Genomic DNA, 25,627 nt, shown 5'->3' with positions numbered 1-25,627 from the left:
TCCATCCCCTCACTGCAACCTACTACCTTTTTTGAAACACTGCCAAGTTCTGAAGTGCTGCAGAGATGGAGCTAGAACAGGAATTTCAGAGGGACATCATTCAGTTCAGGCCATTTCTTAAAGGCCTCTTGAGGAGATAATCATTTTTGTCAAGCATTAACTAGGAGTGACATGGGCTGTGTTTTGTGGTTTGCCTTATAAACACTGATCCTGCCGTGAGACAAGAGTGTACCTTCCCTACAGCAGGCGAGGGTGGAGATTTGGACATTGACTGCTTTGCAATGGGAATGCTGTGACCGAGGACCCTCTCCTGTGGCTATAATGATACCGTGTTTTTTAATTGTGTTCAGAAAAAAAAAAACTTCAAGGCCAGCTGTGTACGTGAGGTGTGGATGTTAACTAGGACACAGGTGATAATGTGCTTTTGCGTGAGATGCTTCAGCTGGTATTGAAAAGCTTTGCCTTCTGCTTGATGATACCCAGAATCTGTAAGAATGATCTCAGTACTAAATACGTGGAAGAAAAATCAGTGATTCATTTGCTTCTTTATTTTTGTATAGCTGAGGATGAAAGCCAGAGCATTAAATGTGCTGGACAAGCACTCTACAAGTGAGTTTATTGGGTGATCATTTCAAGGGTAACTGCTTCTTTACCTACCTGCCAGACAGTGTGGCAGAGAAGGATCTTTGTCTCTATCTTAACTTTGGGTCATGACACAAAAGGCCTCCTGACTCGAATGTGCACCTTGACCGGAGCGGGTATGGGTATTGTATTTCCCCGATATCCCTAGATGCTAAGCCAAATCTTTGAAACTACCTGAGTTTATGATGACCTCACAGACAAGAGAACCTGCTAGGGATTGTGGTTCTGCACATTCAAGCATTTCTGGTTCTGATATAACATAGGAATGGCTGGGGCTGGAGAGATGGCTCAGTGGTTAGGAGCACTGGCTGTTCTTCCAGAGGTCATGAGTTCAATTCCCAGCAACCAAATAGTGCATCATAACCATCTGTAATGAGATCTGGTGCCCTCTTCTGGCTTTTAGGGATAAATGCAGTCGAACACTGTATCCATAATAAAGAAATAAATCTCTAAAAAAATAAAAATAAAAAATGATTGATATTATTTATAAAGTAATAAAAATTTTTTTAAAAAAGATAGAAATGACTCTTCAGTATCTCACGCCACATGTCACACAAGTATCCTCTCTAGCACCATCTTGGGGACAAGTGTGGAAAGAAAAAAAGCCTTTAATGTTATTAAAAGCTGGGAAGATGCAGAGGGACAGGAAAGGCTAGACGGAAGGAGCCTGGCTAATGAGTACAGAGCATCTCAAGATAGAAGGAATAAGCTCTGTTGCTCCCTAGCATAGAGAGGGCTGCAGTTCACAAGAGCCTATTACACATGCAATGAATGACAGAGAGGAGTCTAAAGGCTCTAAACACAAAATGACAAGGAGAAGTAATGCCAGTTCCTTTGATTTGACCCAGGCATTTCTATATGCAAGTGCTGAAGTATCACTCTGGATCCCATGAATGTGCACACACACACACACACACACACACACACACACACACACACACGCGAAGGCGTATGTCACAAACAATCCCACACCAGTTTGGAATTATGATTAATAGAATGGTTATTTATTTAAAGGGAAAAAACTTACAGATCACCATCCCAGACAACAGCCCTCTGTGCAATCAGAAAAGGAGTCTAGTAGCCGGAAGCAGAGCCGGAAGCAAGAGAGCGAACACACAGCTACCGCTGCTTTTTAAAGCAAATGAGACCACACCCAAGTGGGCTGGTATCTTAAAGTCTATTGGCTGAAGGAGCGGGGACACACACACACACACACACACACACACACACACACACACAGCTGTTAGGTGCCAATGAACAAGTGTGGAGCGAGCCTGAACCTCAGTGCAGACCACTTCCTCACTGTGCTGGATGCTAGCTGCTGTCCTGCCTTCCTCTTTCAGCTCTTCTTTAGCTGCCGACCTTCCTATCAGCAGTGTAGTCTGGGAAAGACCATAGGTTCATGTGTCTGAGCATTCGGTCCCCAGTGGCTGGTGCTTTCGCTGTCTGTGGAAACTTCAGGAGGTGGGACCTATCCGGAAGAGATGGATAGGTAACTGAGGAACAAGCCTTGACATCTCTAGCCTGACCCTGTTTCCTGTCCCTTCTTGTCTTCTTGGTCTGTGAGCCAGGAGCAGTTTCATGTTCCTCTTGTCACAGCTGTGCGCCACCATCACCAGGATGCTGTTCCCGCCATGATGCACTGGACCCTGAAACCATGGACCTAATAAATTCTCCCTTCTGTAAGTTGCTTCTTGTTAGGGATATGGTCCCAATGATGAGAAAAGTCACTGAAGCATCAGTTAAAGGCCTTCCTCCCCAACTTCCTTTGTAACCAGGTGTGGCCACACGATACAGTTCCAGCCAGTTAGATGGAAGTAGACGTGTAGTGTGACATTTCAGCCAGGCATCTGAGGGGAGTCCTTCTAGAAAGGGACATGTATCATGTGCTCCTTTTCACGTGTCCTTTCTTTAGTCCTGGGATGTGATGGCTGGAGTTTCCACAGGAACCATAGACTGTGAGGTGCTCTTGAAACTAGGAGCCTGAGGTGAAGACAGCAGATCTAGGAAGACAGAAGGCGCTGAGGTCCTTGACTCAAGGGGTTGTGTCAGACACAACTGTGCACAGTCTTAAAACCTCTCTAGAAGAGAGGGGGAAACCCTTCATCATAAGGCATAGACATTTATTTTCTGTTCTGTACAGCCAAACCTAATTCTTACTTAACGAACCTTTGGTATGCATTAAAATCATCTGGGGACTCTACTTGAAAATACTGCTGTCTGGATACCATTTCCAGAAGTTCTGATTTCATTGGTTTGGCATAAGCTCCAGGCAAGTATCATTCTTTTAAAGTACCCAGGTGATTCTGAACGGCCAAGGATGACAGCCACTGTCCTAACAGTGTGTGTTGCATGCATATGTGTGTGCAGGTATGTGCATCCATGTGTGCATGTGGGGAGACAAGAGCAGGACATAGGGTGTCTGCTTCTATTGCTCCCTCCCTACTGCCTTGAGACAGGGTCTCTTTTTGAACTGGAAGTTTGCCATTTAGGATAGGCTGGCTGGCCAATGAGTTCTAGGAATTACCCGTCTCTGCCTCCCAGTACTGGGATTGCAGGCTAAGCCATGCTTAGCACTGTGTGTTGGTGCTGGGGATCTGAACTCAGGTCCTCATGCTTATAGAGAAGTGCATTTATCCACTGAGTCATCTTTAGTCCCAGAATAAGAGGTTATGGCTGCCTCCTCTGAGGTTCGAACTCAGGACCTCCAGACAGTGAAACTGACCAGCACACTGGCCACTGCACTGAGAAGGTGGGTGCCTGGTTTTCACTGTCGTCTTTAGTGACTGCTCACTGTGAGGAAGGGTTTTCCCAGTACCCTTGTGTCCCATGTTCCCAGAGACCAGTGCTACCTGTCCCCTTCACGTAGCCAGCTATCGTTTGTCTTTAACAGTTGAGCTATGTGAAGGGGACAAGGCCAGCTCTCTAAGTTTTTATTTCTACAAAGTCAGTTAAGTGCTTGCATAGTTGAGGAGTCTCCGCAATAAATCAAAACCCAGTTTAATTTCTCAGGCATCCATTACGCCAGTTTGACAGCGATTTCCCTCTTTCCTGGCCAGAGGCGGAAACACGGAATGATCGCATGACATTCTTTCTATGCCTCATTCCAAACAAGGCTCTCCACTATGTCTCCAGCTGCTTTGTCTCTTGAAGTTCATTGGCAAGAACTGGGTCACAATCCCCGCCCCCCCCCCCCCCCCCCCGCTGCAGTGTGAGTATAGACTCACTCTGACAGACTCAACCCAGCGCAAACTACCTGTTTCTCCTTTCCCTTGCTAGAGAAAGGCAAACTGCACTGAACTCCATCACTATGAATGCCCGTGACAGGCTCGTGTTGGCCAACGGCCATGACCATTGTCAAAGAGCATTTTCATGGTATCCTAAGACTATGTGATTGGGCATGATCGGTATTGTGTAGCATGAAGAAGTCTGTCTGATGGTTGTAGAAACCATAATTTGTACGTGTGGTAATGCGTAATATAGCAATCCTCCTATGCATAGAAACAGAGGAAGGTAGATGGCGTGATGAGAAGACAGAGGGAGGCCTCTGGCGGGGACGCATGATGGAGGACATGAGGTTATGGGAAGTGGCCCGTTTCTGTAGTTCAGCAGGTGTTGCCAGGAGTCAGCATCACTGATATGATGGTGTGGCTTCCTGTTAGGCCACCCTAAGCCCTTTGCAATGACTGCTGGATGTGTGCACATTTGTGAAATTCCATATGTCTGTGCTATAGAGAAGGAACGGAGGGGGGTTTGTTTCCCGGAGACTTCATGTATGCAGCCTTTTCTAGAAGGTTTATAAATGTAGCACCTGAAACAGGAGTTTCTGTACACACTGCTTTCTCCTGTAGCGCTGATAGCGTGCAAAATTTGCCTCATCTGTCACGTATAGATTTATGTCACTTCTCAGGTATCTCCCACCTTTAAAAATATTGTACAGTTTTATTTCCAAACGCAGGTGGTGGGTGGGAGGGGAGCGGACTCTATCTGCCTTGCCACCTCACGTTGAGCTTAATTCAGAAGGCATTTTGCTCTAGACTTTCCTGCGGCTGTAATGGAGCACTCTGATTGAAAGCATTGTGGAGGAGGAAGGGTTTGACTTCCGTTTTCTTTTCCCTGGTCACAGTCCACCACCGAGGGAAATCAGGGCAGGAACTGATGGCAGGAATCCTCAAGTGGGAACAATGGAGGAAGGTTGCTCACTGTGTCACTCTCTGGCTGATGCTTAGTTCGCTTTCCCATACATCCCAAGACTACCTGCGTAGGGATGGTGCCACCCACGGTGGGCCTTCCTGCATCAATATGACCACAGGCCAATGTGATCAAAGCAACCCCTTTACTGAGGCTTTCCTCTCCTGTCTGTAGCCTGTGTCAACTTGATAATTAATGCTAATTATAAGACACTCTTACCCCAATTAAGAGGGCCTAGCTGACAGGAAAGGAACGTGGGATGGGGGTGGAGTTCAACTATTCTGTAATATTGAAGCCATGGGGTAGGGAGAAGATTTGGCTGGAGCTCAGGAAGGTGTCTGAACTGGGAATCTGTCCTAATTATGTTTCTATTGCTAAGAAGAGACGTCATGGCCGAGGCAACGTATAAAAGAAAACTTTAATTTGGGGGCTCACGGTTCCAGAGGGTTAGAGTTCATGACCATCATGGTGGAAAGCATGGCAGCAGGCAAGCTGGCATGGAGCTAGAGCCAGAGTGGGGAGCTTACATCTGATCTATAGGCCAGAGGCAGAGAGAGCGAGCTAACTAGGAAAGGTGACACACCTGCTCCTACAAGACCATACCTCTGACAGTAGGGCCATACGTTCCAATCTTTCCCAAGCAGTTGTACCAACTGGAGATCAAGCATTCAAATATAGGAGCCTATGGGGGCCGTTCTCTTTCAAAGCACTATAGACCCTAAAGGGTCCCTCAAGAGACATGATCTGAAGAACTTCTGTACCACAAGCTGAGTCTTCAGAATAGGAGCCAGGGCTGTCTCAGAAGGGGATTGTTGTAAGTTAATTCAAGGCTGCTGTTACCCAGTCACTGTTCCTAATCCAGCAGGCAGTGTCCTTAAGGAATATGACATCAATCAAAGAGTGGTTCAGCTGGTCCAAGGAGACCGTCAACCCACACTGGTCTGGATACAGGGCCAGCTGGTAGCGGAAGCCCTGGGATGTCTCCACGAGGTCCCAGCTGATAACCGCCCTGGAACAGGCTGCAGGGAAACGCAGCGAAGACCTCACAGGCATTCTTAAGTGTGGGCTGCAGCTCTCCAGCCTTCCATGCCCTCTGCCTTGCTGCCTCTGCTCTCGGAGGTGAAACAGGGTGCTGTTGGAGGTGAGGCAGGATGCTTTGGGAAAACTCTGTCTTGAGGTCTGCTGTCAGACTCTGAATCCAGACACCGTGGTTCAGCAGACCCAAGGATGAGCATCCTGAGGTGCTAGTGACTGTTCCCAGGGGCAAGGTTTCAGACCCAGATTTTCATAAACTGGCATCCATGAATTCTTTCTGACTAGATGACGCAGCTTCAGCCTGGGCCCAGTACGTGCATGGCTCTGAAAACTTCCTTCTCTTCTCTTCTCTTCTCTTCTCTTCTCTTCTCTTCTCTTCTCTTCTCTTCTCTTCTCTTCTCTTCTCTTCTCTTCTCTTCTCTTCTCTTCTTTTAAAAAAGACTAACTCTGTCATTGGCTTGGAACTTGCTGAGTAGGCTAGGCTAGGGCCTAGGATTCACCTCTCCAGCTCTGAGATAAAGTGTGCACCCCTGCGCCTGAACTTTTTTGATGAAGTCAATATTGACTTTTACTGTCGCTGGCCCCACGAGCCCTTTTGCTCTTTGCCTTGTTTGAACTTTCATTATCACTCAACTCCGGGGCCCCCATCTGCTTCTCGGAGCTTTCTTTCCCCTTGTTTCTCATGCATTCCATTCCCTTGGTCCCTTGGCTTTCTTTCTACTGCTCTGGTCATTCCTGTTTTTAATCTTCTGCTAGCTCTGTTTATTAGTGTTCCCAAGAGCTCCGGCTCTGTGCATTCTTATCCCAAACCTATACCATTCTGTAGGTTAGAGCCCTCATACCCACGCCTTCTGTCCTATAGCCGCACCAGTAGGACACTCCTAAATGAGTGTTTTCACCGACCGGTTGTCACGGAACCTAATAGACATTTTCACTTGTCTATTTCACCTTGATGTCAACAAACTCAGGCCTGGACTTGGCTCCTATTGAAAACATGGCTACCACCTCTGGATGGCTGGATACCAGCATCTCCAACTTCTTACTCCTCTGGTCCCACCATACTCTCTCGTGCACGAGGCTGATACTTCACCACACTGTTGCCAGCCATCAGCATCTTCTCTAAACTTGGACTACTGCGGTCCCTGGCCTGGAAGTAGCTCCATTAAGTTTGCCTTCCCTTCAACCTGTTCTGTATTGTTGCCAAGGTGATTATTTAAAACACAGAGTCTGGGGCTGCAGCTATAGCTCAGTGGGGAGCGCTCAGTAGAGAGTGCTTGCCTGCCATGCATGCAGCCATCGTACTGCAAGCCAAGCCAAACCAAACCAAAACAAACCACGCTCTTCACTCCCCACAGAATTAGGAAAGTCAACCCGCTCGCTTTAAAAGCCATTCTACATAGGACAATTAGGGCCACATAGAGAGATCCCATCTTAAAAGGCTTTCTCTAGCCCTTTAGTTCAAGTCTTTAACTTACAGGATGACCCCTTGACTCTTATCTTAAAGCTTTCCTTCAGCGTTCTTCAGCCCAGCGCTTATTGAAGTTTTTATATTTCTCAGTTTCACAGGTCTTCTCTGTCCCCCTAAGCACACAGCCTTCTCTTCCTCTTTCCTAGTTATTTTTTGACCATGTAAGCAGATCTCAGCTTAAAGGTCAGTTCTGCAAGGAGGCCTTTCCTCCTTGGACAAACCAGGAGCTCTTATTACTGCGTAGTCTCTAACTCCAGTTCTTCCCGCCCCCGTCTCCCAAATGCTGGGGTCACAGGCATGTGCCGCCAGGCTCAGTTCTCATCTCTTGACTTCACAGTGGTAGTGGCTGAGGAAGTTTTAAAAAGAACTTAGTGATCCAGTTAGTACCCCATCCCAGAGAGCCGGACCGAGTGTAAATCAAAAAATTGCCTGGACGGATTGGTAAATCCTCACCGAGTGATGACCCTGTCACTGGTCTGGGAACCACTGTTGGAATCCATTGCTCTAAGTTAGCCATTGCCCCAGGGGAGGCTTCCGATCCACACGTACAGTGCTCCACGTGGCACTCATCTCACATGAACACTCCTGCCCGCTAGAAACTATTTTTCTTGCTTGAAAGGCTAACAGTCCTTTTTGTGAGATGCCAGGTTCTCTGAGTTTCTTTTTTCTTCTTATCCCTTGGGCTTAGCAAGGTCCCTGGTAAGTAGTAAGGGCTTATTTCATGTATGTTGGATAAAATTAATAAGAGGCTGTCTGGATAAGAAGGTAAGGTAATTATAACTAAGTATCAACCAAGGTCCTGAGTTCAATTTCCAGCAACCCCATGGTGGCTGACAATCATCTGTAACGAGATCCGGTGCCCTCTTGAGGAGGAAACCTGGTTGGTCGTCCTCATGAGCTTAGACCATGAAACCCAATATGGACAAGTTCAACAGAACCGCCATATATGGGCTGCCCATGCATGCTTCAGCATTGCCAGGGCAGAACTTTCATTTTTTTTCATTTCATCAACCAAGGGGATGGTTTATATTTATATTCATTATTCATTTAAAAGTGATGAATGTCTCTTGAGGTGTTCCTGTACCTCAGTTCTGCTGCACATGTTCACCAGTACTTGAAACACACACAAAGAAGAGCACATGCATGCATTCTGGCTGATGGAAAGAAAAGTCCCATGAAAAGCTGACTTAGTTGTGGGCATGCGTGTGTGTGCGCCCATCCACGCAAGCACACACACACACACACACACACACACACACACACACACACACACACGCTTCCGTGCTTGCATATGTGGTAGTCTATATTTTGGAAAGGTCAATTTACTTCCATTTATTTATTTATTTATTTTAGGGAGGGAACTTAGGTTGAAGTTTGGATTGCCTTAGAGCTGACTCTGTAGCTTGTGGTGCCCTTTAGTTCATGGTCTGTTCCATCTTCCTAAGAGTTGGGATACAGGCATGAGATGCCATGAAAAGATCTTAGAGTAGAAGAAAGGCAAAGAAGACTAGCAAGCATGCCTTGTGTGTCTCTTTATTGCCAATGCATTTAATTCTTTAGAACTGATCTTTAGCCCTCGGAGTGTTGTTGTGGATTAATTACTTTTTGGGGGAGAGGGTATGCTGAGATAGATTAAAACCTTTTTATTGGGCTAGGGGTTTAGCCCAGCATTTTCTAGGTCCTTGATTCTGTCCCCAACACTGCAAGCCAACCAACAGCCAAACACAAAAGCCCCTTTAGTGTTTGTATGCCATCTAAAAGTTTTTATTTCTTGAGTGAGGGACCAGCAGAGATTATAGATTATGTTTACAAAATACATGCCTATTTACTTGTTATTTATTGAATGCTTTCCATAAGAACACAATTGTAGAAATGATAGACACATTTTCTGCCCTCCTTTTTAGTTCACTGTGGGACATATGCAAGCAGTCAGTAATTAAAACGCAGTAGACGAAGTAGTTGTATAATTTGAATTTGGTTTGTCGCCTCCAAAACCTACACTGCAGACTGATTGCTGCTGGGCTGTGTTGGGAGGTGGACCTTTAAGAAGTAAAGTGCTTGAGGACTAATACCTTCCTGCAGCATGAGTCCTCTTCAAATTTTAGTTTAGTGTTATTTACGTTTATATAATTATAGGGGTGTGGTGCATACCATTGCCTGGGTATGGAAGTTAGAGGACAACTTGCAGGAGCTTGGGTTCCAGGGATCCACTTTAGTTTGTCAGACTTGATGCCAGGTGCCCTTCCCACTGAGCGGTCTTATTGGCCCTGGGCTTTTATACTTAGGAGCCTGGGTTAGTCACTGCAAGCGTGGGGAGTTTGACACAAGCCCACCCCTCACATTTTCTACACACCTGCTTGCTCTTTTGTCTTGTGACATGAATTGAGGCCCTGACCACAGACAAGTGCTTGGTTTTGGACTTCCAGCATCTAGACCTTGAGTCCAAGCAAACCTCTGTTCTCCACAGACTACCCAATCCTGGGAATTCTGTTTGGGCAACAGAAACCAGACTAAGCTGACGCAATAGCAGACTGTGTGGAGAGTCTTGGAATTACCCAGCGCTCCTTGTAGACAAGTGGAGACATGCTGGGTTGTGCTCATCAGCACGGCTGGGTTGCAGGTTATCTATTGCCCATACCTCAGGGCAGATCCTCAGACAGAACTGGAAGGAATACCAAGAACTTTATCAGACCAGTCGAGTGTCTAGGACTCACGGATGAGATTCAGTAGGAAGATGTGTGTCAGAAAATGTGCAAAGCCCCATATTTACATGTTTAGAACTTCTGATGTGAGTTCATTGTTCTCTTATGTCCTGTGTTGTGTAAATCGAAGAAGGAGTAAAAAAATTGATAAAGAAGCGATACTGTGCCTAAACTGGGATTTCCCTCGTACACCCCACAAATATAGAAGTATTCTGCGGCCAATGGTACTTTAAAAATATGTTAAGGTCAAACAATACTTAACATATGCTAGGGAAACGCAATAAAGAGTTTTAATTTTGTGAAGAACTTAATGATAGTGGCAGGAGCGTTATAAGAATAATTGATCACTTCCTCGTTGGATTTAGAGTCCATTTGACAAGATGGACCCCACACCTGGTACTGTTAACTGGACTTCTACTCATGGCTACCTGGGCCATAGCCTCTAGTACTGTTACTCTGCTAAAGAGACATAATAAACTACTCTCAAGTTCATATCTTTATACCCACAGATTAGTGTGTCTCTGCATCCCATCAGAGAAGCTCCCTTTTTGCAGTGGTTGATAATTCATGTAGAGGCCAACAACCTCATGTGGTGGGCGGAGAATAAGAGACAGTGGCATGCTCACCTCAAAATGAGACATCTGTACCACACCCCTTCCTGCCAAGGCTGAGATGTCATCATGGAAGGAGAGGCAGAAAGATGAAAGGGCCAGCTGGAGTGGGATGTCTGTAGTACAAACAATATTTTCTGGATGGGATAGCATAGTCACACACACAAACTTGCAATAGCTGGGATTGCATGCACAAGATTTGCACAAGATCAAACCATCTAAAATTCCAGCATGGATTGCGGAGAGGCTCACGAAGTCCCACCCCATCTGAGAAGTTATTGGCTTTGATGGCTAACTGGGGAGAGAGAGTCAGTGTTCTTCAGGGATGTGGGCTCTGAGAGGTTGTCTATGCTTCAATAGATGTTCCCAAACTCATGTACATACAGACCGCACTGAATTGACTCAGCAGGTATTAAATTTTTTAAAAAGCTCATGGAATTGAGAAGGATAAATAGGGAGGATGATGGGGGAGGATTTAGAGGAGAGGGAATGGGAAGTAGATTAGATACACACACACATATTAAATAAAATATTTAATAACAAAGATCATTCACCACAAAAAGAACTTAAAAGAAACATGTTTCTGGATTCCTAAGTTTCAATTTTCATCTTGTCAAGATGTCTATAGCAACACCCTGGGATTCCATCACTGAACCAGGCAGCAGCCGGAACAGGAAACAAAGAGGAGATGGATACATGAGCTCAGTGTGTCTACCATGGAATAACATATCCACCTGGCATCAGGTTGGCTTATTGCCCAGTTGTTCAACCTGTGAACAGAGAGCCCCTCACATGGGAAACTTGTTGATGCTGACAGAGGCCTCTGTGGCTTTAGCTCACTGGTACCCAGTTTATGTCTGTCATCTTGCCCACCATGGGCAGCCCCTGGATCTTCTGATAAGAGGCACAGATTCAGTATACCCCCGTAGTGGGAGTGCAAAGGTTTTATTTATAGAGCCTGGGAAGGGGTGATGCAATGAGTTGGGTAGTGACCCACTGACCTTCTGGGGTCACATAAGACAGACAGGAATGAGAAGTTTAGCATAGAGAGAGGGGGGGAGGGACAGGCTCCGAGAGAGTATATAAAGGACTAGGTGGGAGTCACATTAAATTTACCTGCCAATGACTAAATGGCCTTTTCGATGGAAGCCAGAGAAATGTGGACTTGAAGTACTCTAGACAGAAGCACTTTCTCATGAATTCTTGCTGGCTACAGGCCTCTCCTTTGGGAGAAGTGTTCTACCAATACGGAGGCAACCCCTTGAATCTGCCGGCCATTCTTGCTGTGCACCACCACCACTGTGGCCCCTGTGACCTCTGTGACCCCTGCTCTCAGTTCTAGAAATTCTGACTCAAGCTTGCAATGTGCCAGGGACCCTGCATGTGCTTTCCCAATAGCCGCTCCTATACACACCATTTGACAGGCATGGAACAAGGCCCCAAACAGCCTAGGATAACAGACTAGTCAGCTCATCTTTAGGGAGACTAGTTAGGATCTGCCAGAATCAGGAGTCTGTGTTCTTTTCACGGCACAATTCTGATTTATTTTATGGTTATATGGTTTACACCGGGTGTTTCCCTTTTCAAATAGCTGAAATAAATTCAATCTGACTTTAACAAGAAAAGGACAGTTTACTACAAGGCCAGAGCTTCTTGGGGAACTGAAAGGAATGCAGATGGCTTCCAGAAGGAACTGGAACCAAGAACCAGAGAGCGGTAATGGTTCTCAGTGGCTCACCTCCTCCCTTGCACGTCTGCTTCGCTGCTCTTTGCCTCTCAGCTGAGTCTGTGGACCACGCAGGTGATGGAAATACAGCTGCTGCACCGTTTCCGCCATGCGCAGAGATTAACTGTCCCTAAATACAAATGCCTCAGACAGGCACCCAGGCTGGGCCAGCAAGCTTTAGCCAAGAGGCCAAAAGATGACATCATTCAAGCGTGGCTTCCGTGAGATTTGAAGGTACTACATGGGTAATATACTAATGGATAATCTACTCTATTACCTGTTTTGGGGGTGGTGGGGATGGGGTAGTGCTGGAGATCACACTGAGACTTAGCACATGCTAGGTTGGGTATGCTTTATTTATTTACTTATTCATTCATTTCAAGAAGGCTGGAGTAGATTTTAACTTGCAAACTTCATGCTTCTGCATCCTGAGTATGGAAATCATGGGCGTGCCAGACCTTTGGGGGCAGTTTTCACTTATGGCAAAGAAAGCTTGTCTCTTCCCCTTTTTTGTTTGTATGACTTGACTGCCACCCTTTCTGGGTACTCTGGGACATGAGAAGAAGTCTAAGACTGTCTCTCTACATTTGCCCCTATGACTGCAGTTCTTTGAAAACAGGATTGGCCAAACATACTGTAACAGTAAGATTCCTCTTTTGCTAAGTATTGTTCCTCCAAGTCATTCCTTATCACCCAACTGTCTGAAGACACTTGCAGAAGTGAATGTCATACATGCTCTCTCTCTCTCTCTCTCTCTCTCTCTCTCTCTCTCTCAGACACACACACACACACACACACACACACACACACACACACACACACACACACTCATACACCCTTACTCAGAAGACACCACTCTCCATGGGAGTTTGTTTCCCTTGGGCTGTAGTAGCAATTCTCCAGGCCCTTTTTGTCCACAGGAGGTGAATAACCCCCCCATGGAACCTACTGCTCTCTGTTTCTTTCTAGTATTGAGCATCCTTTCCTAGCAAGACCTGCTTCTCTACAAATGAATACCATGGCTCGCATTGGGCACAGTTTTCTTAGTGCCCTTAGGAGTAGATGCTGGGCATCCGTTCTTCTCTTAGATGAAGTGGCTCCTGAGGAAAGACATCAGATCTCAACAGTCAGTTTGCTTCCTGTTTTTTCCTGCAGCTGTAAAGAAAAGGAAACGCAAAGGGTAGAGGTCGTGACTTTTTTTTTCCATAGTGGCCTTAACTTGTTTTTTGCAGGTCACTTGTTTAGATCTTGACTTCATTACATTACACAAATATTGCTGCAGCTTAGGTTTCTCGCCAAACTATAAAGGATCATTTGGCCTAAAACATAGATGAAATTGTAATTGTGACCTTGGAATTTTCTTTACCCTTAAAATTAGATTCTGAGCTCTTGCCAATAGCCCTGAACACACCAGCTTTCTGCATATCCGTTCCCCTAAGTGGCCCTGTCTAGTGCTCCCCAGAATGTTTCTGTATTCTAGAGGAGGTAGGGAGACACCTCAGTGATGTGCGAGTGGACGATGGGTTTGAAATCCTCGTCTTGAAAGATGCCCTTCTTTGAATCATTTTTCTCTCCCATTCACTAGTATTAAAAAGTAGGAATTTTCTAGCGGTCTTTATTTGTTTATCGGGCTCATTGGACGCACCTGCCTGGGATGAGATTAGGACCCTATTAGGTCCGGCCAGATAAGCAGGTGTGACCCGACCTACTCCCTGGCTGTACTACGTAATCTCCGTGGGCCTTTTCAAGGCTTTTGCTTACTGCAGCTTTAGCTGATGATCTCATCCCCCCCTTCTAACTTGGAACCAGGCAACTTTACGTTCCTAGCAAACAGATGGACAACAAGGTTGAAATAGGATCTTGTACTGAAATAGTCTTTGAGTCACACTCTCTTCGCTCACGTGGGAGACTTGCCTCTTTCTTCTCGCAGAGGGCCGGCACTGAGAGTCCAATGCGTCCAGCGTTGCTGGCCTCCACTGGAGGTTTTATATTGTTCTTCCTTGTCAAGGTTGGAATTCTGCTAATATGGCAACATTGCCTAATTCGCTTTGGCAGAACACCTGGCCTTTTGCCCCAAGTCAATGTTTAAAAAAATGAAATTAAAAGTTTTATGTCAACCTTCTGTTTTTGTCAACCTCCCTGCTCCTAAAAGGTGCTGACAGGAGAAAAGGGGAGCTTGATTTCACCCATAATTTTATTTTGGGAAGTGGGGGTGCTGTAGTGGAACTAAAGTGCCTTGGGCCCTGGGTTCTAGCAGCTGCCTGTTCCAGTAGCTTTCCATTGTGACTTCAGGATGCATTTACAGTACTCCTTTATGAAATGATGAGTGGGTGGGTTGCAGTGGGTGGGTTGCCTGGAGTCCTGAAATGAGGTGCTGCTTGTTAGAGCTCTTGTTAGAGTATTGTTATGTACTTAAGGCTTCAATTGCTCTGAGACCGAAGGCATCCTTATTCTGTAAGAAAACAGCCTACATTGAGCAAGGAGTCGTCTACTTAAAGGTTTGCTTACCCCAAGACTATTATATCCGATGTCTTTTGCTCTATCCTTGCCAAAATGAGCAATGATGTTGACTTCTTTGTGATCCCATCTCTCATTTCGCTTCTGTGTGTGTGGGCACGTAGGACTGAACCCCAGGCCTTGTGGACTCTAAGCACAGGCTCAATCACTGAGTTATACCCTAGGCCCTCCGTTAAGTCTTTCATTCCATATGACATGCAGGGTGGTATAGTTTAAAGCGTGGTATGGACAAGATGACCATGTCACTTTACAGTGGTAGCTTATCACTAATGAGCCTCCCAGGGTTTAAGAAAGTGCTGGACGTTAATACACAATTAGCAATAAAGTTAGGGTTGAGTCTGCATGATTATATTTTATTATAGCTTGAAAACGTTGGTTGGATGGACTTTCTCTTCTCTGCAGTCTCCCTACACATCCACCCTTTAAATTCTCTATGACTGTGGGAGTGGTGGGGAGGCAGGGGGAGAGACAGAACGTGAGATTGTGTGGAGTGGAGGTAATGGGGATTCCGCTGCCTGTGGACTGCTCTTAGTTGTCACCATGCCAAACCTGTCTTTTCCACACCCGGGCTTGTTTTCTCTAACTTTGCGTGGCTAGCACCCAATAAGGAAACTAGAATGCAATAAGTGCTTAATAATTGTTTTATAGAAGCAATAGGCACAAGAGCATTGTACTCAGAAAGGAAGCCCAGAAGAGGGGATTTAACTCTATGGAGAGGGGGAAGGTGGGTGGTAGAAATAGCCCAGAAAAGGGAAGCTTTGAGGTCCTCCTTAAGCAAAACAAGCCAAATTCAGAAAGGTAAGTATCATGTTTTCCTAATGTGTGGACTCTGACTTTACACACACACACACATACACACACACACACACACGTATATATCGATGTGTGTGTGTGTGTGTTACTCTGTCCTTGCCAAAAGGGTAATGATGTTCACTCCTTCATGATTCCACAAAGGAATGCATATATGTTATACACATATACATATATGTGTCATATATATGTACGTATGTGTGTGGCATGAAAGTAAAAGGGGAACTAAGAAGAGGTAGGAAACGTTCTAAAGGGGGAGAGGGAACTAGTGAGGGACACAGTGGGAGCAGAAAACGTCCTGTGTTTCCTCTCATAAGCAGAAATTTAGGTTTACCTCTGTGTGCGAATGTGACAAGGCAGAGGAGGACTGGGGAGGAGTCCAGCCAAAGGGACAGAAGTGACAGACAGGGTCATGGGAGGGGCAAGTAAGAGCGAGGTCCAACGAGATATATGTATGAAAATGCCACGGCGAGCCCTATTATTTTACAATTTGACTTTTAAAATGAACTAAAAGGATGATCAACCTTGAGTCGCTTCTTGTGGGAGGAGGAGCTACTGGCTGTCAGCGGCACGGCAGGGAAGACTGTCTCTGTACGTGGAAGACCACAGGGATTCGAGCGTGAGAAATCTGGAGTCCTCAGGAGAGCTTGTAGTAGTGTGGCTGGAACTCAGGCCAGAAGTGAGGAAGGCTGAGAAGAGCCGAAGAGCGTGGAGGGGTCTGCTGCCTGGAGCTCTGTCCCCATCACGGCGATCTTCTAGACTTTTGCTGCTCCTCTCCGCGTGGCACTGATCAGTAGTGTAAAACCCAGGCGTAGGACGGGATTTCATGAGCTCATTTGATTAAAAGAGTCTAAATATTTATTTTTTATGTAATAGTCACTTCAAAGTAAAGGGGAGGGTATATTGGTCTTCATGCAAGTGTTTGCTGAAATCGCAGACTGAATCTTAGAAGGCTCAAGGGTGATCTTTCTGACTTACAGGTAGAAATGCCTGGGGTCCCAACTGGATCTTAAATGGTTAAGCTTGTCCCGTATTAGGGATATCTTTATGCTTACACTATGTTTTATTGACTCCTGACACTAATTAAAGATAGGACACTTCACCCTGGGAGATAGCAGCCCTCAAGAGGTGGAGGCAGGTGAATCTCTGCGAGTTTGCAGTCAGCCTGGTCTACATAGTGAGTTTCAGGATGGCTAGGCCTGCGTCAATGATAACAGCACCCCTCCCCCACCCCCAACACATACATACAAATCATAAGAAAGAAAGAAATACTTACAATTTGTAAGTACATAAACTTATATTATTTTTTTAAAATGAATCTGTGAAGATTTTGATGATGCATATAAAACCCCGCGTACCAAGTCCCATGCCCACGGCACAGTAGTTACTCAGTAATGGAACCTGTTTTTCCGTGGATTCTCCTGAGCTGAGGAAGCCTCCGCTCTCAGGACAAACTTTCGGAAGACACTTTGAGAAAACAACTTGTGACTCTTTGTGCCCTAGCAGAAATATCTGCTGGTTGTCAGGGCCAGGCGTGGTCCACGCAGGCTCTTCCAGCCTCACCGTGCTGTTCAGCAGTTATTTCCTTTAAAAATAGCTGTGGTCCCTTTTACCTGGAGGCTTCAGGGTTGCACGCTGAGACCTTCTTGATATGCAAGGCACAGGTGGGCAGTGAGTGGATTTGCCTGACGCAAAGCTGAGGGGGGTTGAAGGATCTGAAAGGGAACCTTTAAGCCAGGTTTCTGCCAGGCACAAGAGAGGCGCTTGCATGCCCGTGATTTGTTTTGATTAAATTCCAAGACGATACAATCATCCGACTATTAAAATAATTAGCTGTCTTGTTTTTTATCTAGAGGTGCGATGGTTCTGGATTGGCAAATTAGAATGCATTTGTGATGGGATGAAACATGAACAATTATTGTTGTGACCCTCCCTCCCTCCCTCCCTCCCTCCCTCCCTCCCTCCCTCCCTCCCTCCCTCCCTCCCTCCCTCCCTCCTTCCCTCCCTCCCTCCCTCCCTCCTTCTCTCTGTCCCTTCTGCCCTCCCTCTATCTCTTCTCCTTCTTAAGACAGGGTCTCACACTGTAGCCCAGGCTGATATGAAACTCCCTATGTAGTAGCCTAGTCTTGTTTCATACTCATGGCAATCCTCCTGGCTCTGCTTCTGGCACACTGGTATCACAGGTGTGAGCCATTAGGTTCAGCTGGTTTAGTTATTATTTTTAGCTTTTTTTCTGGTCCTGAGGATTGAAACTAGAGTCTTACACAAGCTAGACAAGTGCTCTAATTAACTACAACTTTAGCTCTAGACTTATTCTTGAGAAGGGTAGGACCAGGGACCTTATCACATGACCATGAGACATTTAAGAGAGTGGTTCTTTGGAAATGTGCAACAAAAGTAGACGTCATTATTTACTTGACCCAAGGCAAACCTGTAGCTAGCAAACATACAAAGTGGGGATTTTGGAGGCTATAGCCCCACATCAGAATCCATTCCAGGAGGAATCAGCGCTAAGTACACAATCTAAACCTAACGACTCAAAAATGAGGAAATATTCCTCCAAAGAAGAATAATTGGCTTCTAGAGAGCCACAGAGAAGGGAACGCTTGACTCTGTAGAGCATTTCATACACTCAAAACTGTACTAAAGGAAATTCTGTTACAATGAATGTTTTTATTCATGAAATAAAGGCCAGATGGGACACCTGCTCCCCCAGAGAAAATCCTTTCAAAATAATGCCTGCACACACCTGTGCACAGAAAGGCGAGCTGGTGGGTTAGGGTCAATGGGACAGAAGAAAAATATATACGGCGTAGAAATGACAAAATCATGCAAAAAGACAGAGTAAAAATATCAGAGATTAGGGATGATAGATACAACCACATCACATATGCAGGTCTCAGGGGAGGTAGAATAAGAATTAGATGTATAGATAACAGGTACCAAACTCAATAAAAGCTAATTTGAAAATATGGAAGAAATGATTCTTTTCTAAGTGAGGTATAAATGACCCCAGATAGCTGAAGTAGAGAATTCTAGTGGGTCAGTTACTGCAGAAGGCCCCGCCCTGCTGCTTTCTGGGAGCCATTTGATTTTTGATTATACTTTCATTATTCGTTTATTTGTTTTATTTTCTCTGTGTAGCTCTGGCTATTCTGGAACCTGCTCTGCAGACCAGGCTGACCTTGAACTCAGAGATCCGCCTGCTCCTGCCTCCCAAGTGTTGGGATTAAAGGTGCATGCCACCACTGGGCTCACCTGATATTCGCTTTATTTATTTCTTTATTTACTTATTTATACTTATTTATCTATTTTAGAGAGAAGCTTAGCAATGCATTGGTACAAAGTAGGAAGCTTCGCAGTCTTTCACTGTGCACATCAGATTTTATGGCGGTCTCATCCGACAGTGTGTTAGGATCCGGTGCTCCTGAGTGCTTTCCACTCAGCCTTAAATTTGAGACATAATGAGTGTAACCCCGATTTCCCCCCAGTTCTTTCCAAATACAGGTGAGCTAATGCCATCCTCTCTGGCTCTTTTTGTTCCGTGCCATCTTTCTTTATGTGTTGGTTGGCATATATTAGTTATTTTTAAAAAAATCTACCTTTAAAGACCAGCGTGTAAGGTACTTGGTGGGAAAAAAAAGTGTTGCTCCCTTGGTGGCTAAGTACAACTCATTCATTCCATCCCATGGTGGCAGGAAGCTGCCAGGCTGCCTGCCAGGATGATCACGTGGAAAAATAAGTCTACATGGCCTTGGCACAGTGGTTTTGCCATTTTTGTGTGCTCTAACTCAATGATTTATGAGTTTACCACTTTAGAAATCATTTTTGAAAGGATCCCTTCTGCAGAAAATGAGCTAAAATGGTGCACGTCACACGAAAATGTCACGATCAAATTTCATTTTTTTTCCCGCGAAGGTGGTAATGGATGTGTAATTTTCAAATCCAAGCAGCATCAATATAAACCTCCGAAGTTTGTAACGCTCTTAAGAATCCTTTGCCCTAGCACACCTTTAATCCCGGCACTTGGGAGGCAGAGGCAGGAGAATGGATTACCAGGCTCCATGCTAGCCTGGCCTACAGAGAGACTTCCAGGACAGCCAGGGCTACACAGAGAAACCCTGTCTTAAAAAACAAAAAACAAACTAAAAGAAGAATCCTTTACCTCCAGCAGGACGGTGTGAACCTGTTCACTGCAGGAATGCGTCTGTGCATCTGTTTCCTCCTGCGGCTGTTTCATGCTCTGACTTCTCTGAATCTATGTTGTCCCATTTTGGATGTGATGCTTTCTTTACACACGTATGAACAGTGAGATGGTCGCTGTTGCCATTGATGGCTCTGGCAGAGCTGTTAGGAAAGCCTGTCTCAATATTGTTGTGAACTGGGTTCAGTTAGACTTAAACATTTAAAATACACTGACAAATACATTTTCTTTTTGAGAGAAGGTCTTGATTGCTAGGGAGCCCAGCTTGGACTTGAACTGGTGATGTTCTTGCCTCAGCCACTTGAGTGCTGGGTTTACAGATGTCTACCACCATACCTATCAAGACTTAATTGAAATAAAAAAAAATAATATTGAGTGTAGGTGGGGGAAGGGTGTGGATATAGAGGTCAGAGGACAATTGGTGGGGGTCAGCGTTCTCTCTTTCAACCGTGTAGGTTCCAGGGATCAAACACAGGCTTGGCAACAGGAACCTTTACTGCTGAGCCTCTCCACGGGCATTCAGTCTTATTGCAGCTTACAATGGTTTTATAACACTGTCTATTATATAATATGAAATAGGTTATTCTTGTTTTATCCATACAGAAACTGATAATAATAATCAATTTATTGGTCTCAGGTTTAGGGAAAATTTTTCTGTTTTTCCTTTTTAGTTTATTTTTTTCCTTTTAAAAGAGAGGTGTTATTATGTAGCTCAAGCTAGCTTCAAACATGCGGCAATCCTCCTGCCTCAGCCTCCTAAGTGCTGGCATCACAGTTATCTACTTGGAAAACTTTAAATTTGCTTTGAATTCAATTGGATATTGCTTTTCTACGACTGTGAATACATTCTGAGCTAATATATTTTAGTTATCATTTATCAAGATTTTGCTGTGGCTTTTCTTTGAGAAGATCTGAAATTAATAAAGGATGCTTTATTAGGATGCTGGTTAGTAGGATTAGATCTCACTCAGAAAGATAGAAATACTTTCCAATTATAATGTTTATATTTGCTTCTGAGACATCTCAGTGGGCTATTTATTTTTCTAGTCTGAATGAGGCAATTCTTTCTCAGGCATGCAAGGGTTTCCTTCTTCCCACCTAGTAAGTGTTGACGTATCTTTGGGTTCTTTTTTCTAATCTCTTTGTTCCTTCCCCTTTTCTCTCCCTGCCTTGATGTATATCGTTGACTCTGTTCCTATTTTGTATCAGCCAGTAAGTACCATAGCGTACAGCGGATCACTGCATTGTCCCAGACAGAGGCTGACATTCTGTTCCCCTTTCCAGGCTCTGGAGAGTTTGTTTCGTGGGGCACTGTGCTGGCAGCTTTACAGACCTCTCATTTCTTTCACGGCAACCTCTAAACTCTATTCCATACTTCCAGGTGATGCTTTCTTTGATGTGCGTGAATGCTCTGCCCGCCTGCATATCTGAGTGTGGCATGAATGCAGTGCCCTTGGCAGCCAGAAGAGGGGCTCTGATCCCCTTGGTACTGGAGTTACAGACAGTTGGAGTTGCTGCGTGGGTGCTGGGCGTTGAGACTGGTCCTCTGAAAGAGCAACCAGTGCTCTTAACCACTGAACCATCTTTCCAGCCTCTCATCCTTCTTAATAGTAGACGGAAATCTGTTTGACAGATATAAACACTGGATTATTTTAAATAGCTTGTGGGAGGTCACATGGCTATTAACAGTGAATAGGAAAGTGTGTGGGTCAGAAAGCCCGTGCTTCCCTTACAGTGTGCTGATTTTTGTGGGTAACCTTACCTCTTTGTAATTTCAACTGTAGCCACCGCCTAAAAGGATACAGTTCCTAATTGGCTTTCTTTCTATTCAGTCAGCCCTCTTCGGAAGGCCCACTCGATGGTCCCTGCACTTGGCCTAGAGGCTTCTGAGATTCTGCAGAATTGAATTTGCAACTTCATCTCCGTCCTTCCCACTCCTCTTAACCATCCCCACCCCCAGCTACACCAGCAGCCCGGTCTCTGCTGGCTCTCATCCCCTACATCCAGCTAGAGTCCAAATTCCACCAATTCTCTTTCTGAAGTCTCTCTCCATTTGCGCCTCAGTCCTTCTTCCATCCTAAGCGCTCTCTGGCCCTGTCTCTCATCTAAATCTAACTTCACCCCACTAGCCACCTGCTCTGCCTGGCTCGGTCTTCTCCACAGCTCCTTCTAAGCCAGTTCAAGACCCAGTTTGGAACCATGACTTGAGAGAAATAGTCCTTGAGTCTCTCCAGCATGCCCTTCCTTCTGTGAGATGATGCTTCCCTGTGTTGCCATGGTCTTCAAGTATGTCATATGGTCGCAGTGTCCTATAATGCGGTGTGTGTGTCTCGCTCTCACCGAGTGGAGTGGTCTTTGCAGACAGAGTTGCCGTCTCACTTACCTTTATCTTCCAAGCCCCCGGCAGCGTCTCTGAGAGAGCCATAGACAAAGGAAGGAGCGAATATTCATCCATATACTCCATAGGCAGATCTGAAAGAGTCTTTTCCTTATTACTGTAACTTTCAGAGTGTTTGGTATTAAATTTTGACTGCAATTTTTGTAAATTTGCATGGTTGAAAATAATTCATGGAGATGTGGTTCAGTTCTTTAAAAAAAGAATAAAACAGCGTTGTGTCCAAAGGCAGGACGGTTATTGCCTAATCTGCATTTCCATCCATGTTGGCAGCGGTGTCTTCCCTTCTGCTGCTAAGAGCCGGCACCTTCATTGCATGGTGATGTCAAAAGTGGACTCTGTGTCGGACTTTGGCTTGAGGCGCAGAAGACCGGCATCAACACTAAGGAATGAGCTGGCCTGTCAGGAGGGCTCTGCTTCTCTTTCTTGCCTCTTGTCCATTAGGAATGGACTTTCTGGGGGTCGGTTATTCAGGACCCTACGCCAGCACTCAATCTGAAGGTAGTTATTCCTCCTTGTAGTTTTCACTAGTATGCTCCTTTCTCACTAACATGGATTTTGATCTTATTACAGCGGTGGTCTCACTTGAGCCACTCACTTTAATCTCCCTAGACATCGCCTTTAAACTTGTTTGGCTTACTCGGATTTGCAAGCTCAAATGTTGTCCTTTGGCTGTATGATTTTAGGTTCCTTTTGGGTATTCATTCACCTACCTATTGTGTATTCTGGTCCCAGTCCCCTGGTCCCTGTCTCTCTAGCATCTCCCTCTTCCTTTCTCTTTCTTCTCTCTCTCTCTATGTATCTCCCTTTCTCTCTCCCTTTCCTCCTCTCCTCTCTTTCTTCCTATGTAGTGCTTTCTCTCTCTACCTCTCTCTCTCTCTCTCACACACACACACACACACACTCACAATCTTCTGCACTTGGCTGGCACAAGTCTGAGAGGTAGACTTCTGTGACTAAGACACCACACACACACACACACACACACACACACACACACACATCTACCTGTCCCAGAAAGCATCTGTGAGTCCACCCTGACCTCAGCTGCCAAAGTCAAGTAGGATTTCACACAGACAAACTGCCATGCTAGAGGAGGGGTCTTTTAAAACTGCAATGTTCAACAGGTCCGGGCCTGTTCTTGTGACCTACGGGAGCGGCAGGGAAAGTGAGGAGGCAAGCCATCCATTAAAAACACTGTGCTAATTAAGTGTCCAGAGTCGTGGGGCACTACTCCTGTTTCTGGATTAGCTGTTCGATTGTCATTAGTCGAGAATACAAGTAGTTAACGTTACTGGCTTGTGTTTCCACTTCATTTGCTGTTGACAAAGCACTTGAAGTGAAATCATTGTAAGTAAACTAAGACCTCTCCTGACTTGATTTGCCCACATCAGGCGCTAATGGACAGCCGGAGGTCCACACTGCTTTTGGAGAAGATGTACAAGGTGAAGGGTTTGGGGGGAGGTGAGAAGGCAAATGAGGGCTGTTGAAAGTAGAAGAGAAAAGGTGGCCTGTGACGATCTATACAGGGAGGCAGTAAGTGCTGAAGGCCAGGGTGCAGCTTGTGGGTGGGTGGGAGGAAGCGCCGTGGGGGCTGTTGCCCACTCCCAGTTCGGGTTTCCCGCCTCAGCACCAGGTCCCGACCCCCGAGAGCCATTGCCCTGCGATCTTCCTGCGTGGGATCGGACAGGGTTAAGGCCATCACCTGCAGTCGAAGTGCGACCCAGATGGGAAGTAGGAAGTGCGGCGCCGAGCTTCCTGTATAAATAAACGCTCTGGCTGCTGCGCCCCAAGCTGCTGGCTGGTTCTGCAAGGTTCCTGCCTGTCAAGACAAGGAGGCGGAGAGGGACTCCTCCTCTTCCCGAGCTGTAGGTCTGGGCGTGGAGTCCTGTGGCAATCCTGCAAAAGTGTAAAGCTGTCAGCCAGGCGGAGCACGCAGGGAAAGGGGAGAGAATGAGAGAGCCCCTCCTTCCCGGTGTGCCAGCTGCCCCGGCTGGCCCAGGCTGGATCTGCTAGAGAGAATCCAGCAGCCCGAAGACCTCAGCCCCAGCCAGGTATGTCTAGAAGGGGTGCTGGTGCGCAGGATGCAGGCGGTGCAAGCCAGGAAGGCTGCTACCTTAAGAGGGACGGGACTGAGGTTACCAGGCGGTTTTTGCTAGATTCCGTTTCCAGGGCTTAAGCCATGCAGAACTGCATGCATTCCGAGTGCCTCAAACACCTGTTAACTTAAAAAAAAAAGTGCCTTTGAAAAGGTCAAAACAAATTAGTTTCATTTCTAATAAAATGGTCTTTACAGAATGTACCATAAATTGCTTATTGGACCAATCCTCTGGTGTGTGTGTTTTGAGTAGAGACTGACAGTTGGCATTGCCTTGGCTGTCTACCTTCTGTTATTTGGAAATGCACGGTAGTATGTTGACACACAGAGCTATGAATAATGTCACTTTAATGACGGGGTCTGGGCTGTACATTAGAGTGATTATTTTTGTCAGCTAATTGCTGATAAAAGAGGGGCTCTGTCATGTTTTCAAGTTGGTGTTAAAATGAAACCGATCCTGTTTTCACAGAGGAAAGGGGTCTTGGTCAGCCCCTCCCAGAGCCCCCTTTCTGATTAGTTTCAGGGATTCCACTGTCAACCCTCATGATGCACCTCCCCATTACACTCCAGTTTCTCAGAGTACCCTTCTCTCTATTTCCAACTGGGTCGGTCACTTTCTTCTTGCTTTCAGCCCCAGGTACCTTACAAAATGTGAGCTGGAAGTCTTAACAGGACTCTCAGGGTCCTGGTTAGGCATTTCTGACTGTTGATTTGAACATGGGGAGGTGTGAACCCAAGGATAATGTCCTCAGCATTTCCGAAGCAGCGGATGAGGGGTGTCTCTGCCCAGAAGCAAAATAAATGAACTTTGAGATGACTCAGGTTTTAGGGTGTGGGTAACAGGCAGGAGGGGCCCAGCCAGTCTTCACTGGGTTGCTGGCAGTTAAAATATGGACTGCAGCTTTCTCCGAGGGAGCTTTTGGTCTCTGCTTCCACTCACGTCTGATTCCTCGCTGGCTCCCTCCTCCTCCTCACCCGGTCTTTGTAAACCTCACTCTTTTCCCATGGGCATCAGATCCTTAAGTATTTCTCAAACTATCTTGAAGAGAAAGAGAGGGAGAGAAAAGGGAAGAAGTCCAAAGCAGGTCCCCAAAGGCACTTGCAGATAGCTATATTGAGAAGTCCAAGGTTACCAGTTCATCCACCTCCTGTCCTTGGGTACCTTTGGTTGGCATTTTCTGGTTTGGAAGGGGCATCAAGTTGGAAGTGGTGGAGGGGAGGGGGAAGA

At 45.8% G+C, this 25,627-nt stretch overlaps 1 protein-coding gene across 5 annotated transcripts in view; it reads left to right on the top strand.

Moving 5' to 3' along the window:
• Nucleotides 1-25,627, top strand: part of Rnf144b (ring finger protein 144B) — a 144,912-nt gene that overhangs the window by 55,507 nt on the left and 63,778 nt on the right. The window contains exon 1 of one of the 5 annotated variants that reach the window (XM_048432958.3): nt 12,463-12,609. The exons of 2 other annotated variants lie outside the window; for them this stretch is intronic. The gene's annotated coding sequence lies outside the window, so the exon portion shown is untranslated. Of the gene's footprint in view, nt 1-12,462; nt 12,610-23,724; nt 23,747-24,090; nt 24,356-25,627 lie in introns of those variants that run through there. 2 more of the 5 variants (XM_048432959.3, XM_048432956.3) reach the window with 2 other exon arrangements.

The sequence above is a fragment of the Myodes glareolus genome, chromosome 14 (assembly GCF_982192425.1).
Source record: "Myodes glareolus chromosome 14, mMyoGla1.1, whole genome shotgun sequence".
Classification (NCBI taxonomy): Eukaryota; Metazoa; Chordata; class Mammalia; order Rodentia; family Cricetidae; genus Myodes; species Myodes glareolus.
This window is presented reverse-complemented; position numbering and strand designations above follow the sequence as displayed.